The 15,282-nt window shown below is 39.7% G+C and overlaps 1 long non-coding RNA gene across 12 annotated transcripts in view; it reads left to right on the top strand.

The window, feature by feature from the left end:
- Positions 1 to 15,282, top strand: part of LOC122240411 — a 430,864-nt gene that overhangs the window by 295,747 nt on the left and 119,835 nt on the right. For 10 of the 12 annotated variants that reach the window (XR_006220142.1, XR_006220132.1, XR_006220136.1 and 7 more), the window contains one exon: positions 13,443 to 13,587. The exons of the other annotated variants lie outside the window; for them this stretch is intronic. This is a non-coding gene — a long non-coding RNA (uncharacterized LOC122240411). The remainder of the gene's footprint in view (positions 1 to 13,442; positions 13,588 to 15,282) is intronic. 12 annotated transcript variants of the gene reach the window in all.

Genomic DNA, 15,282 nt, shown 5'->3' with positions numbered 1-15,282 from the left:
AAATCAGTAATAGTAAATAAGTTTTTATTAATTTAATAATACTTAAAAATACTAACAAGCAATCTCTTGACAAATTATAATCTTAAGAAGATAAGGACAGTAATTCAAGAGATAACTAATAAATCTGTATTTATAGAGTAAGCCAGAATATGGTAAGTCACAGAATTTTATAGCATTTCAACCTGCTTATTATATATTTTGATAATTATCATAGTACTATTCATTGTCTGCATATAAAATTTAAGTCAATAGCAATGTTACTTATTCCTTCAATCATTAAATTTAAAAAAACATAAAATACCAATGAGTAATCTGAATAAAATATTTCTTTCCTATAAGAATGAGGACACTTTGAACAGAATTGTTTTTCTAGTTGCTTTCATCAGATTAAAGCTGCTTCCCTGTCTCCCCCATACTCCTTCAAAATCTTGTTACCCAGGCTAGTACCAAACTTAATATATCCAAATAGCACTTAAGAAGTACGAAGAAATGACCAAGCAGCAACATTTGCTTAATGTTCTCAAGGCACTTGGAGTTTAAAGCTCAAAACCCACCCCAGCTGCTTGAAGTTTAGCTCACACAGATTTCCCATGCTCCTGAGGAATTCCTTCTGGTCCTTATTTTTCTTCCTCTTTATCTCTCCATAGAGTCTTCTCCCTGCCATATACACAATAAGGGGACCAACCTAGTTCTCCTTTTCCAGGGTCTTTCCTGGTATTAGAACTAAAACTCCTGTGTCCCCAGAAATCCCTGAAGCATGGGCAAAGCAGGACAGCTGGTCAACCTAATCCAAGCCAGGTCCAATCCTGTTTTTCCTATCACCCAACTCCCCCCCTCCCGCTTTTTTTTTAATGTTTGTTTGTTTGTTTATTGAAGACAGAGTGCAAACCAAGAAAGGGCAATGAGAGATGGAGGGAGAGAGAATCCCAAGCAGGCTCCACACTGTCAGTGCAGAGCCCAGACACAGGGCTCGAACCCACAAACTGTAAGATTATGACCTGAGTCGAAACCAAGAGTTGGATGCTTAACCTACTGAGCCACACAGGCACCCCTCAACTCACTTTTATTTTATTTATTTATTTTTATTTTTTTTAAGTTTATTTATTTTTGAGAGAGACAGCAAGAGAGAGTGCAAGCAGGGGAGGAGCAGAGACAGAGGGGGACAGAGGATCTGAAGTGGGCTCTATGCTGACAGCAGAGAGCCCCATGTGGGGCTCAAACCGAGGAACCGTGAGATCATGACCTGAGCTGAAGTCAGACGCTTAACCAACTGAGCCACCCAGGCGCCCCTCAACTCACTTTTAGCAGAACCTACAGTGGTGTAAGAAGGAAAAGGAAAGGAAGAAAGAATAAATGAAGTTCTGAGAACAGGAAATAGTAGAGAAGATTACAAAGGAATTAGGAATAGCAGGAAGAAATGGAGGTGAAACTGCACCCTGTTAAAGATTAACATGAACACCTGCACAGCTAGCTGTTCTCAGTTCCTCATTCCTATTACCTTCCCTTCTCACCCCTCCCCACCCCTCTCTCCAACCCTTTCTGGAGCCAGTACGCCTGGATTCAAATTCTGCCTCTATGAGCTGAATGCTATGTGCAAATGACTTAACCTCCTGGTCCTCATAAACTCTGTATAAAAGTACTGCCTGGCAGGACACCTAGGTGGCTCAGTAAGTTAAGTGGCCAACTCTCCGTTTTGGCTCAGGTCATGATCTCACCATTCTTGAGTTTAAGTCCTGCATCGGCCTCTGTGCTGCCGATGCAGAGCCTGCTTCAGATCCTCTGTCACCCTGTCTCTGCCCTTCCCTGCTTCTTTCTCTCAAAAATAAATAAATGTTACAGAAAAAAAAGTGCTGCCTGTCTCTGAGTAGGTTGCTAAATTAATCCATACATACAGAGTTGAATAATCAACTACACTGTTTTTGTTCTCCAACTCAGTCCATTACACAAAAGGTAGTTAGGGGTCTTGGCATTCCATGCCCGGCTCTGATGGGCTGGCCTAGGTTCCCCACCACAGTGTAGCACTGTTTCAATGAGTAATTGATTTGGGGTTCTAAGCAACTTACAGATAAGCTCTTGGAAAAGAACCTGCTCACAAGCAGGAGATTGCCTGCAGGTCAGATAAAATTTATATTGCGTTTGTCATTCACATGCTTTGTTGCTGGAGCTGATTGTATCTGAGAGCGAAAATCTGGCATGAGCCATTTGCTCATACATTTTTAATTTATGGACTCAAGAGTTTGGAATAACATTCAAAGTCACAGATGCTAATCTGAACCAAACCCAAAATATTTTGAGGTTTTCATATCAGTTATAACCATCAGAGAACTAGAGCTGGAGAAGGAAAAAAAAAACCCTTTGCCTGAAAAAAAAAAAACAACACACTGATTTGTTTTTAATATTCATCTTGAGAAGAACTACCTTTCAATTTACAAACATGTATAGATAGATTCAAACATGTATAGATAGATTCGAACATATTTTTGTCTCAACAAAACTTAGGTTAAAAATACGAACCCAGAATAATGAATAGTCCCCTTAGAGGCATACGCCTAATTATTTCAGGATGATTATGATCTACAAAAGTTTAAAAATTTCTTAAGAAGACACTATTTTTAGATATCAAGGAGGAAACCCCAGGGTACTTGGAATGGAACTGGGGATATTGGAAATGAAGAGAGCTTTTCCAAGGGCTCTGGAAGATAATTCTCATGGTAGAAGAATGGGTAGCTTAGAACCCAAAGCTAGCTAAATAAGATGTATAGATACATGTTATGACAAACGGGGATTAAAATCACTGCAGATCTAGTGTACACAGCTAAATAAATTTTACCAGGAAAGCTAGGCACAACTACAGATAACTCCAAAAAATGGAACCCAGTAAAATAGTCTGAAGATTGATCTGGAGGTCCTGTGGGTTTGTGGGTATGAATATTTACAAGGTGCATCTCCATGAATACCTTAGAAATCATGAAATGAACCTTCTATATGCTAAAATACCATACCAGTTTTTTGCTTTGTCCTCAGCAAATACAAGCTTTAGATTTTAATGCAGATACAGCAGCTAAAGTTGGCATGGCCTTAGGATGAAAAACAAATAAATATAAAAACCCGACTAATGTATTAGGAAAGACAGGGCCGTCTGTTCTTTATTTTTCATGGGAGTTTGAGAAGAAAGAAGCAAAAGACTGAACAAGAAATAATGAAATCTGCATCTTTGGCTGCATTAAGCCAAAATGCAGGGGGGGGGGCAGACTGATTTAATGAATTCTTTACTGTTTAATTCATTTAAAAAAAGATTCCATCAGAATAGTTTCATGTGTAGGCAGGATTTTTGATTAATCGATGAATATTTTAATTCCTACCCGGTTGTTTTCAATGTGGACATAGCTCTAATTTGTGTTTTTTCACTAATCCGTTAAAATGAAACCCTTCTGTACACTTCCCCCACCCCCAGTCTCTGCCATTCTACTCCCACTCACTCTGTTTTACAATGGCTTTGAACCTGCTATTGTTTCTTCTGCTTTGAATACCCTTACCTCTTCTTAGTCTGATTATTCCTAGTTATCCTTCGAGTTCCAATTTAAATAGCTTCTAAGTGCAAATCAGTCTTTCCTTGGACTGCCTCAAGAGTTTCATCATAATTCTTCTAGTATTTTTTACATAGGTCTTTTGTCAGTTGACAATGGTATGGTTGATATCGGTTGTACAAGCTCCCTGAGTCCTTCTACCACTGCAGTGAATGATTGAGGTGTTTGTCTTCTCCAGTAGATGGAAAGCCTCTCCAAAGCAGTGATAGTTTCTTACGCTTCTCTGCATTTCCACCTTCTAGTACAGTATCTGACATATGGGAGGCCAAGGATGGATAGAACATCGGTTTCGGCTCTAGTATTAATTCTATTTAACTGGTGTGGCTGCCAGGAGCACTTGAGGAAGATTCAGATGTCGAGCCTATTCTGAGTGGGAAAGAGTTTCATGATCAGTTGGTGATGTCTGCCTTGGGAATAGAAAACCAGGAGTGGCATAGGCACTTTATCATAGGCATTCTGTGACTGTTCAGAGAATGAATCCATGAACAAATCTAATAGTAATATCACTTGAAATTTATCCAGCAATACTAGATAAAATATTTTTACCACATCTCAGAGCTTCTGGTCCTAAGGACACAAAGCACACTGAGTCCCTCTTATGTCACTACTCACTCAATTTTAGTTTTGGATGTAGGTATTCATTTCTCTTAGAAGGAAATCTGAGCCCAGTGTCGATCAGAACTCATAGATATGCATAAAATGAGTACTCTCTCCATGGTAGCAACCACTCAGGGTGTCTGTTTTCTTCACTGACTTGACTAACAGGTTTTATACAGCCTTAAGATTACATGGCCAGTTCGAAGTAGGGTTTGGATGCCAAGCTATTTGACCCATAAATAGAGAGGCTGAATAATTTATAGTATATACTGGAACACTTTTGAGAGTAAATGGGGTGCTATTAATAACTGTGCTACAGCCAGAGATGTAAATCAGGACCATTCTGGGAAATCTGGGATATATGGTCACCCTACCCTGTAGAACCATAATTTTCATTCTCCAAAAGGCTATTAACTTGTTTGTTTGATATAGACCCCAAATTATAATTCCAATAGATTATGTGGAGTTTCTTGGGGCACTACTGAGAACGATTCTCAGCTACTTTATGGGCTTCACAGAAAAGGGTGCTCTTATCCACTGCTGACGCCTAGTAGCTGACAAATGTGAAAGAACAATAGCCAGAGAGCCACTCACTTATAATTCCTAATATAGAACTCAGAATCCTTAGCTATTTGCTCTAGTTCCTAAGAAATGATCCTCTCCTAAATACCGACTCCTTCTCCAATACTGATGCCTCGATTCCCTTTTGAGGTATGGATTCCTAACTAATTACACTATCTGTAACCAGGATTTCTGGCTAACATTTTGGGCCTACCTGTAATTCTTTGGACTTCACCTTTATTCCATATAGCTTCCAGTTCTAGCTATGCTTTTCAGGATCTAGATATTTTGTCTATTCATAAGGTCATAATTATAGACTTTTTTTGTAGATTTACTTCCACGGTTTTGTAGAAGTAATTCTACTAATTGGAGAGAAGTAACTCTATTAATTGTAGAATTACTAGACTTCTGGTGTTGGTGACCAGACCTCTCCATAAGTGCATGGCTATGGTTTCTTGTTTTTTATATCCTTTGAACTTGATCTCCTAGCTTTCTAGCTATGACCAATTTCTCCCTGGTACCTATAACTAACTAAATCCTAAGTACTTACATAATGGTTAATCTCAAAATCCAACTTCCAAGCCAGTGCTCTTTCCAGAGACTGTGGCTCTATTTCCAAATTGAATAGTAAAACATGAGTGATATAGGTAATTCTGTAAAGAGGAGGATTGGAAAAAAAAATTACTCGGGAGAGTACCTCAATTATCAATTTTTTTTTGGCATCAGAAACACAGCCTGAATGATGGCTGCCAAATCTTTCAAATTAGTGTTTATAAACCTTTAAAGTGTTTATTAAATGGAGATTATAATAATGATAAATCCCAGAGAGCATTGTGAAAGATTATATAAAAATGAGAATGGCTTGCTTAGTTAATGCTAAATGATAAATACCTAACTCCATCAGGATTGTCCTCAGGATCAAATGAAGTAATGAATAACAGTTATTGGAAATGTAAAGTATGGTTTTTAGATTACTTAAATCTCAGATATGCAATAAATGGCTTTTGCATATTTATATTAGTTAGTTAGTTAGTTAGTTAGTTAGTTAGTTAGTTAGTTAGTTTTGAGAGACAGAGCCCATGCCCACACATGGAGGAGGGGCAGAGGAAGAGGAAGGGAGAATCCTAAGCAGGCTTCCCACCCAGCACAGAGCCAGACACAGGGCTGGATCTCACCACAGGAGATCATGACCTGAGCTGAGATCAAGAGTTGGATGCTCACCTGATTGAGCCATTTACGTGCCCCGGTATTACTCTTCTTAACCTACTTTTAACTCCAATGACCAATTTCCCTGTATTGTCAACAAATCCTCTAACCTTTCCAAAAAGGCACCAGAGAGTGGGATGCTTAAATTTGCCTGAAAACAGGGAAGAAACTGTCATCTCCCAGCTTACATGGCCACGTCTGACTTTGTCACTTACCCAAGAGATCTCCATGAGGTCTGGAAGCTCTCAGATGCTTGCATAACATTCTCAGGTGGGAATTTTTGGAGGCCTGGGAACCTTGCTGTGGTCACCTCTCCCTGTACTGCTTGACTTCGATGGGCTTCCAATGCCTAATGTTGAACTCTGGAGTCATCCTGCCTCTCCAGCATTCATCCAGGGACCGGGGCTCCAGATCCACTGCTCTGAGACCCACAGTCACTGTGACCCTCTTCTGAATTATCCGTGTAGGCTTGGAAAGCAAAGCCAGTGTTCTGCTTCTTGCTTTACCACATCCCTCCGGAAGGGGTGACCCTGAGGCAGCATCTGTTTCCCTCTGGAATGGAAAGCAGAGGTACAAAATGACAGGTACACAAGGGGCAAACAGGACAAAAATAATGATATTTTTAAAACCTACATTTTATGCAGATGTTCATATGAGGCTTTTATTACTGATGACCAGATATGGAAAGAAAGCAGATCTGATGTCTGGTGATGGCTACTAGAAAGGTGAGGAGGGTAACCACCTGCATGCTTTTGGCTCGAGCTTCAGAATTGTGCTGCCAGACGGGAGAGGATTTTTGTTTTCCTTTCTCCCCTCTCTTCTTCACCCAGCACCCTGCAGGTGACACAGTGGTAGCCTTCAGGGCTGGGGTTTGAACAACTCAGCAGCTGACGGGCAACAGGAGATAAGGCACCTGGGTCTCATGGCTCAGGGCCTCTTTCACTGCAATGGCCCCATCCTACTTCTACACGAACCACTGTATACCCCACTGTATATTCCCTCATGCTACATAGTTGCTGGTGAATTCCTTTAACTGGCTCTGGGCCGATATGATAAAGCTAAGACTATAAAACTCACAAAAGTACTGCACAAGAACAGAACTTACATTTTCCCCCAGACATTTCATGTTGAAAACTACATAAACACAATCCTCCGGGGGTTTAGTTGTTTAGGGATATAAACCCGCTAACTTTGTGGCCCTGCCTGTGATTCTCTGGTCTTCAGATTTATTATCTACAGCTTCTAGTTATAGCTGTGCTTTTCAGGATATAGATTCTTTTCTCTAGTCATAATGTCTTAATAAGATTTTTTTTCTTTTTCTTTTTCCATAGGAGACTATAATAAACTGAACACACATACACATATACAAAAGAAAGAGAGAAAGGGAGAAAGGGGGGAAGGGAAGGGAAGGCAAGGGAAGGGAAGGGAAGGGAAGGGAAGGGAAGGGAAGGAAAGGAAAGGAAAGGAAAGGAAAGGAAAGGAAAGGAAAGGAAAGGAAAGGAAAGGAAAGGAAAGGAAAGGAAAGGAAAGGAAAGGAAAGGAAAAGAGAAGAAAAGGAGAAGAAAAGGAAAAGAAAATGGTGTATAATCACCCCAGCTTTTGTATTCTTAAGTGAATAGGATACTCCTCTCAGCAACCTCCCCCCTCCCCATCCTTGTTTGATGGCAAAAGATCTATTACAAACTCCTAAAGGCAGTTGGGACCAATAATTAGCACATGTAGTATTTCACCACAGACAGACTATGTGTTTCCTTAAAGAGGTAACTCTTAGGAAATATTGCTCCTTGATTACACCTTATCACACAATAAAAATATGATTCCATTTTACTGAGATGTTCGATTTTCTTAGTCTTTTATGTCACACCAAGAAAAACGTTTAAAGTTTCCTTCACTAATTGTTTATCATAAAAGGTATATTGGAGACAAAAAAGTGTGAACCTGTAGTTTTCTGGGAAGAGAACATGTAGATAATTATCTGTTATTTGTGTTTCCTTGCCAACAGTATTCTGGGCTTGGTAACCTGTAGAGGTTCCTTATGTAAGAGGTTAAAGTGTATGCCCTCATGCCTTTCCTAAAAACTTGGAGCCTATCAAGCATCTCGCCATCTTTGAATTATCCTTTCAATAAAGCCAGTTTAAAGCCATGAAATGGCTTATGAGCTCTTATGTGTTATGTAACATTTCCAGTGGTTACTGTAGCAACATTTTGTTCTATACAGCATTTCAGTTGCATGTGAAGTAATCTGTATTGTTAAGGGATGCTTTGTTTCACACTGATGACCATAAACCCTGCTTAAGGGTTTCAAACACTGCCTCCCCACTCCCTTTTGTCCTACCTGAAAGGCACCTACCAAGCCCGGTTTCTCCTTTCTTTTAAGATTAAAGGGGGAGAGATGCTCTGAAGAGGTTCGTTAGCTGTGTAACAGCGACCCCTACAGGCATAAGGTCTTGAAGGTGGCCAAAACCTCCCAGAATCCAATGCCTTTGCCTGCTAACTAGTCCCCCTTTATTTTGCTTATCTTGAAAGCTTTCAGAGCATTAATTAGGAATTGCCATTACTTTGAGAACGCGGGCTGTTTTTGGTGCCCAGAAACCAGAGTCTAAAGTTTTGGGAGTTTATTATCTACTCTCCAAGGCACATAAGTCTTTGTTTTCTCTTTGCGTGATTTAAAGGAATCGTGGAGTTGCTTTCTATTTATCGGCAAATCAGCATAATAAACGTGTTCACAGTCAGAATACATCTTTGATTGCTTTTTTCTGGGGAAGGGAAAACGGTTGCAAAAAAAAGTTAAAATCTCAAGAAGAAAGAAAAAAAAAAATCCTAGCGCTATTGCTTTTCTGGGTTTGCAAATGTGTGTAGCTCAGGCACCCGGATGATTCATCCCCTGAAAGCCTAAGCGCTCCATTTGTTTTGTAGATTTCACTACCCCCTTTGTTCTGCTTCAAACCTTTCAGAGGGCTGAAATGCATTATTACCTTGTTAAATCTCAACCAAAATCATTTCTACAGCCTGAAGCTGTTTTGACGTGGGTTGAGCATCTCACACACAAAAGAATTGCTTTTGTTCCCAGAAACTCTCATTGGCTGAGTGGCCTTTGCTCTGAGCCAATCAGAAACCAGTTGTTAGGCTTGGCTGGCTATTTTTAGCTTCACTCGAAAAAATCCTTGGTCTTGGAGGGGGTGAGCTGGAGAAAGAAAGTATCGTATAGTAAAAGCAAACAGCCAAATGCATTTTGGATGTCACGGCGTGTTTGGCATTTTTCCTTTAACTACTCATACACTGTTACATTAGCATGTGTTTTTTGTAAACAACAGAAATAGAACTTTATCTCCCAGTTCTGAAGTATCCATTTAGCAAACAGGCAGGAAGTCTAAGAAGAGTCAATATTACCTTTTTATCCAAGAGCAATGTATTCTAGCGTTTAGTTTTTTCACAAACACGCAGAAATGCCTGTTACCCTATAGAGATTCCTAAGGGGGTTTTTTTTCCCCAAAGAATTTTTAAATAAATTTTTATCTTGAATTAATAGAAATTTTCAGTGACTTCCTCATTGTGAATTATAGTCATAAAATCATCCTTCCCCCTTGCCCTTTAAAGATGTATGTAATTGTACAAACGAGTATGCACATGGTGCATAGCAATTAAAATCATAAATATTCAATGTGTTTTATGCGTGGAGATAAAGCATTCTTTTGAGTATGGTCTTTCATTTAGGCCATTACTCAGTAGGCACCAGAAGCATTTTTCCCAAATGCTCTTGAGGTGACAAAGCATTACAACACACAATTCATTAATTATCTAATATTATCAGAAAATGAAAGGGGCCGAATGGGAAAAGTTGGGACTGAACCTTGATTTTTCCCTAAGTCATCTATCTAATTGGGTAAAAAGGTAGGGCCAAGCTGGATCAAAATTTTACAACAAATCAATTTTATTAGCAGGAAGGAAGATCTCTTCCTGAAAGGAAAAAACAAATTTTTGTCTAATTCTTAAAACATATTTCAGGTGGTAGATTTCCCCCCATATTTATTACTTCATCTTGAGACTGTGACTTCATTTGCCGTTGTGATTTGTTTGGTTGTTTTAAGAAAAATTCCCTTTTACTCCTAGTCGCAAGCCATCGAATTGCCCTTTAGACATTGCACGTAGGGAATCTGGATCACAGGCAGTTTGAGAAAGCTGAGAGGCTTCAGGAAGGAGAACAGATTCAAGCCCTAAGCCGGGGATTACACAAGTGGTTTGCTGTGATCTTCGTGAGCAAGCATGGCCGAGGATATGGTGGGCACAGTCCAAGGACTTCACGAAAAATTCTACCAGAGTGAAGGGAGCACACTGAAGTTTGGGGAGGAGACCTTCCTTGTTTTCAGCAGTGCAGAATATAGTGTTCAGGGAAAATGTCCCCTGGGTTTCTGAAGATGAATTTGAATGGCTGAAATAAGGCACTTTGGGTAGAGTTATCTTTTTCATTCCAACATCAATTTGGTGCACACTGGGACAGGTTTTAAGAAAACAGCTATACAATAGCTCCCAGGAGCTTAGCTAGGTTTTTGTAGACAACCAGCTGCTAACAATTTTGTTTAATATGCAGTCTTAGTAAATTAAAGGAATCTGACAAATCAAGACCCAGCACGATTCTTATTTGTTTGCTATGGCGTAGCATGTTGAACCCCAGCAGAAATTAATCCATTGCAATTTTTCTCTTCAAGACCGGCATTTTGTTTTCATGCTTCCCTGTGCCAGGTGTATTTGCTCCTGACTTGGTCATCTGAGCAATTCCTTAGTTTAATACTTTCCTGCCTAAAAAATAGATGCGTCATAATAATACAAATTTTAGAGTCATGTTTATTTCCAGTTCTCTCTCTCTGTACTTAAACTCCTTGAAGAGGGAAGGGAAGGGAAGGGAAGGGAAGGGAAGGGAAGGGAAGGGAAGGGAAGGGAAGGGAAGGGAAGGGAAGGAGGAAGGGAAGGGAAGGAGGAAGGGAAGGAGGAAGGGAAGGAGGAAGGGAAGGGAAGGGAGTTTTCTCCTTTTGTATCTTAACCTATCTACATAGCATTTGCTTAGTCTTAAACCTGCCTGGCGTACATTTTGTTTTCTGTGGAGATAGAGACCCTTGTCCTTTGGACACAGGGAGACAAATGGAGGAGAAACATTCAGAACTGCACTTAGCTACATCTCCATGGGAGTGATGTGCAGAAAAGGGAAAGGTGCTTGCTGGGTGCACCGAGATACCTAACTAACTAACTGAACTAACTTTTTCTTTCTTTCTTTCTTTCTTTCTTTCTTTCTTTCTTTCTTTCTTTCTTTCCTTCTTTCTTTCTTTCTCCTCTTTCTTTCTCTTTCTTCTTTCTTTCTTTCTTTCTTTCTTTCTTTCTTTCTTTCTCTTTCTTCCTTTCTTTCATTCTTTTGTTCTTTTGTTCTTTCTTTTGTTCATTCTTTCTTCCTCTTTCTTTCTTTCTTCCTCTTTCTTCCTCTTTCTTTCTCTTTCTTTCTGTCGGTCTTTCCCTTCCTCCCTCCCTCTCTCCTTCTCTTTCTTTCTTTCTTCCTCTTTCTTTCTTTCTTTCTTTCTTTCTTTCTTCTTCTTTCTTTCTTTCTCTCTTTCAAGGTTTTATTCAAGGTTTTAAATTCCAGTTAGTTAACATAAAATGTAACAGTAGTTTCAGGAGCAGAATTTAGCGATTCATCACTTACGTACAACACCCAGTGAGCATCACTTATATTTCACTTTCCTCTACCTACACAGGATCCTGTTGTCTGCAATAGTATTGTAAAAAGTAAGTGTACATGCTTACTAATTGATAGATAATTATTCCAATGTTAGTTGTGAAATAGTTGAAATAACTGGATTTTGCCATTCACACCTGCCAATGCATAGAGCCAATAAGCCAAACGAAATCCTAACAGGCCAAACTATAGCTCTCCTGTGATGAAGCAGCCATTTTTTTTTAGAGCACCAGAGCCACCTGTGTTCCTGGCAAAGCTGCGAAGTAAGCCAAGTGTGTCCTAAGTGCCTCTGGTATCTCCTGCCTTTTCCTCCCCTGGTGCAGGCAGTGCTCTCCAGCTTTCTTTCAAGTCTCCCTTTTGTTTAGCCTCACCTTGGACTAAGCCCACCCTCCCTCCCCCAAAATAGTCCCCCTCATCTTCCGGATTCGGGGTAGAAGTGAATATTTTTTCTCTCTCTGGATTTAAATTGAAAACATGACAGCTTTTGCTGACATGATTCATAATTAGGGGTGTGTGTGTGTGTGTGTGTGTGTGTGTGTGTGTTACTGTGCCATTGAGCACAAGTGTGTGGGAGTTGCCTTAACATGGCACAGAACACATTCCTTGTATTCCTGCATCGTCATCACTTCAGTCCCATTAATTTATGGTTCCACAGAAAATCTCATGTGTGAATCACATGAGCTTTGCTGAGCTCATTGTGCAGAAAGTCAGTCTGTATTTTTCTCTAGGCTTCACATTTTCACTTTAAGAGGCTTAATATTTGCCCGTCATGGGCCCCTTGGCCTTTTAAAAATCTTGAGTGACTTATAATTGGGCAGACAGTTTGTGAAATATTCATATGAAAACCTTAAAACACGAGAAGAAAATTAGAATCATAGGCGTAATTTAGAGGATTAGTAGTGTGCAAAACAAAGTACCTTTCTACAAAATTTTGATGATCTTGTAGAAAATTAAAATCGTTCATGACCCGAGGACATCCAAAGTTGGGATAAGGGAAAGTTTCGGGGAGATGATTTAAGTTGAAGTGCAACTTTGTGCCTGGGGCAGATGATATTTGCAAATCTTAGCATACAGGATGTGGTGAAGCCTACCCTTGGAAGCAGTGAGAACAATTTGAAAACAAACCATCTACACTAAACTTTTAGGGCCGGTTGAGAGGCCAACTTCGGCTCAGGTCATGATCTCACAGTCCATGAGTTCAAGCCCCATGTCGGGTTCTGTGCTGACAGCTCAGAGCCTGGAGCCTGCTTTGGATTCTGTGTCTCCCTCTCTCTCTGTCCCTCCCCTGCTCACAGTCTCTCTCTGTCTCAACATAAATAAACATTAAAAAATTAAAAAAATAAATTAAGCTTTTAGCAAGAATGAGTTAAATGCTGTGAGGAAATGAAGATTTCATTGTGACAAGCAATTCAGACACATTAAAATTCTAAAACTATGCAATAAAGAAAAAGGAAAACATGGTTAATCAGAAAGACAAGCAAAATACAAAGATTGAAAACAAAAATAGAACATGCATTTGGAATTCGTAGTGATTTAATTCTGGCTCTTATCAAAATATAGTTTGTATGTTGTTCATATTTACTTAAAATATATTTCCCAAATGAGAAAAATAATTGTGTTTACATTACATTGTAAGTGTACATTCAATTATGTTTTGAAAAGTAAATAGTAAAGAGTGTAATAATGGACCTCAGAATAATAGAATGAAATGCCAATATGCCCTGGGTTTTTAATAAAACAGAGCTTATTTTTATTGCTTTGTTCCCAAGAAAAAATACCTGAAGAACATATGTAAAGAAGCTGAGGAAAAACTTCCGTGAGGCCAAAAAAAAAAAAAAAAAAAGCAAATAATTTTGAATGACGTATAAGTAGAGCAAATTATTTTAGCAAGTCAAGAGAATCTGGAAATACCAGGTAAGCATTCTTTTTCATTGGCATTCCATATCATTAATCATAGGAAGACCATCATGTAGTTGGATGTGAACAATTCAGAAGGGGATGTGGCTGGGTGCTGGTCAGGTAAAGCCATGAATTTGTTTTAAAGATTATTTATTTTGAGAGAGAGAGAGAGAGAGAGAGAGAGAGAGAGAGAACATGTGAGTGGGGAAGGGGCAGAGAGAGAGAGGGAGAGAGAGAGTCCCAAAAGCAGAGAAAGCAAAAGCACAAAGGGGAACCATTGCCAGTGGCCATCATAGCTGGGTGCCAAAGATCTGTTGTTTACAATGGCCGCTTCCAATGGTAGCTCTTTCCTTTTTCACGCATTTTGAATGCCTCTGTAGTTTTCTAGGTAAGGATGATTTGTTGGTTACTACTGACAGAACTACAAAAGAATGCTTTTAAATACCCATTTCAAACACAAAACCATTGGAAAAATGCTATGAAAATCACTTAGCCCTTTTTTTTTTTTTTTTGGCTGGAACACCTCTTTTGTCCTTCCATGGAGTTGTTACTAGAACAACTGTAGTTTGTCTTGACACATAATGACTTAGGTTTGTTTTGGAAAGGCCTTTTGTTAATAAGTTTGTTTTCCATTTGGGTGTGAGTACTAATGTCCGGGGCCAAGTCTTGCTTTGTTCCTTCATTTGCTTACTGAAATGTCAATGCTATGCTTCCTTTGATTAAAATCATAAAATATATGATTAAATATTTTATAGGACCCATCATGCTAGGACCAGTGCCTGTAGGGTCAAAGTACATTCTTCCGATGAGCACATGTGTTGTTCAGCAAATTACCCCTGTAAAGAGGCGTATGCACAGGCTCTCGAAGGCCTCACAGCTGCGGGACCCAGATGTTGCCTGACATGTACCGCTGGGGTCAGCGTGGGAGAAGGAATCATGATGCTTTGTGGACAGCTCTATATTAAACTCTACATCAGTAGCAAAACACAATCCAAAGCGATGATGGATGAGCTGGCTTGAAAGCTGTTGAGTATCACTTTGTCACCATTGAAAAGCATTACTCTTCACACAATGACAGCCCCATTAACCTTTGGGACTGAGTCTCCTTCACTGAAATCATCCCAGACTTTCTGCAAACTTTGCTTTGAACGTAGTCAGTGGTATCCGAAAGCAATGAGACAGCTTGAGAAACTGGACATTGAAGCATTCTCTGACAGAAAATATACGAGGTGTGGGCATTCCACGTGCTAAAGGCTGAGAAAGGCAAGATGCTCATGTTGATCTCCAGCCTTTCATCCTATGTTAGATTTTGTAGAACACACTTGGAACTAAAGAACTTGGGAGAGAAATCAAATACCCCAAATCAATCCATTTTAGAGCACCCCTCCTAGTATTCGATCTGTCTTCATGCAACACCGCTTCCCAGAAGTATCAGGACTCTTAACGTTCAAAATTGGACTGCAGTTCATGAGATCTGCTGACAATGTGCGGTGTACTCACAGCCCAAGGCTAATGCAGCGCATCCAACTTGCAGAGCAAGAGAAAGGCTGCTCAAAGAGTTATTACCAACACTTAGGAGGAATTTCTCGTTGGTTATTTGTAGGAGACAGACAAAGCTAGGCTCACCAGAGTACTGACAAAGTTCCTGATAAGGTTAAATTAGCTGACTGAGGCAGTAAGAAAGATCCTGAGTTTCAAAGACCATGCAAG

This window comes from Panthera tigris, chromosome B4 (genome assembly GCF_018350195.1).
Source record: "Panthera tigris isolate Pti1 chromosome B4, P.tigris_Pti1_mat1.1, whole genome shotgun sequence".
Lineage (NCBI taxonomy): Eukaryota > Metazoa > Chordata > Mammalia > Carnivora > Felidae > Panthera > Panthera tigris.
This window is presented reverse-complemented; position numbering and strand designations above follow the sequence as displayed.